Below are 2118 nucleotides of genomic sequence, written 5' to 3' on the forward strand. Positions count from 1 at the left end.
TCACACGTAGGTCTGTGGATAGCGAAGTACCGCTTATATATTTTCTTTTGATCTTTCTTGTTTTCGTATTAAACTTTTAAAAATAATAATATTTCAAATTCACAAATTTTATTTCATATTTTACGAACATTCTTTGATTTCATCGGTATTTTTACAATTTCATGAACAATGTCATGGATATCTTTTGAATTCACAAAAATATTTTTAAATTTGTGAACATTTTTGAATTCAATAAAAAAACTCAATTTCACAAACATTTTCTCGAATTCATGATTTTTTTGAATTTTTGGACCAATTTTCAAATTCATGAAAAAATTTCAATCTTGTGATTATTGTTTAATCCCATGATGTTTTTACAAATTTGAGAACAAGTTTTAGATTCCAGAATTTTTTGAAATTGGAAACAATTTTAATAGGAACTGATGGAAAATCAGAAAATAGATAAAAAGGCATTCAAAAGAATCAAATTGTGAAAGAAACAAAAAGAATGTTTGCTGATGCATATATTGGTATAGGTGGCGCGTATTTCCCCGTCACCCAGGGTCATACGCACATCGCCCACATGCCTCTATCACCACTCATTTTGCGACGTATGAACAGATGACATCAGTAGGAATCTTTTTGGTTTCGGCTTTAAAATGTTTTATCTCCTAGTTAAAAATTCGAATTAAAAATCCATTTTCACCATTAAATCCGTCTCGACGAGATCTTCAAAAGTAGAAGCCATGTTGATATGTTTCGACAATTTTGTTTGCCCAAACGTTGGCATGATGTTTACACTGTAGTTGCCATAATGCTTAAACTAAAATTGCGATGTGGCAATTTTAGTTTGTAGAGCATGGCAATTTTAGTTTTTTTATGATGTCAATTCCAGTACTTTGACCATGAGTTTTTTTTTGTATGAACCATGGCAATTTTAAGTGCATGTATCATGGCAATTTTAGTTTATGGTTCATGACAAGTCTAGTTTCTTAATTCCCCATTTTATAATATGTCAAAATTACTTTTAAATGTAGAAGAAAATAGCTGAAACAAATCATAGCAAATTCAGTGTAAATATCATGGAAATTCATATGCAATAGACATGGCAACTTTTAACCTCAAAAAAATCATCGAAATATATTGATATGAGATCTAGTTTTGAAGATCTCTTTGCAAGGGATTTAATGGTGAAAACGGATCTTCAATTGGTTTTTTCATTTAAGAGATAAAACATTTTAAAAACTAAAAATCCAAAAAGATTCCCACATGCATGCATGCAGTGACATGTCGCAGTCTGTGTGTTATAGGCCGTGTGGGCGGGTTTGTCTCCCAACACACGTGTGGGCGTTAGCGTTGTCTTTTTTGAATACTAGCACATATGTCTGTGCGTTGCAACGGGAAAAAGATGTTTTGTGCAAAGATAATGTCTCACACCACCGGATTCAATATGAAGAACATGCTGCCGGGCATAATCTCACAACACAGCATCCTTCTACAAAATAAACATAAAAAAATATAGCCATGTTCATCTTTTCGTTGCCGGGCATAATCTCCCACGGATTTCATTTAATATAATCCTTTTTAATGGCATTTAACTATAATCCTTTCATTAATTACCATGACGTCCTCATCCGTTTTAGTTGGGAATCAAATTCTTCCTTTTCTAATTTATTAGCCCAACACATTGAAGCCTACATATTCTTCCTTTTAATTATCCTACCTTAGAATTTATTAAGATCACAATAGTTCTCTTAGTTATTCCACTGGTTTACCCATAATCCTTTCTTTAATTAGCCATATTCGTTTAAATATTTTATTCAAGCCCACAATCCTTCCTTTATTAGCTCATTCGCTTAATTAGCTTGCTCTAAACATGATGACTACCACTCGTTTATTTAGAGTGAGTTGGGATTAGTAAATGTGAAAAGCGCATATGTTGTTGGTTGTTATATCGAAGAGCTAGACAGGAGGTCCTGTGTCTAATTCCCACAGTGTTGATTTATTTTGATCCAATTGTTTTTCGCGGTCTCTATGAAAGCCCATAAAAGGCCCATCAACATACAAGTACCTGGCCCAGATCGCTTAGCGTGTGTAAACCAAACGAAAAGGACTAAACCAAACCAAGAATACCTATTC

The sequence above is a fragment of the Triticum dicoccoides genome, chromosome 5A, assembly GCF_002162155.2.
Source record: "Triticum dicoccoides isolate Atlit2015 ecotype Zavitan chromosome 5A, WEW_v2.0, whole genome shotgun sequence".
Classification (NCBI taxonomy): Eukaryota; Viridiplantae; Streptophyta; class Magnoliopsida; order Poales; family Poaceae; genus Triticum; species Triticum dicoccoides.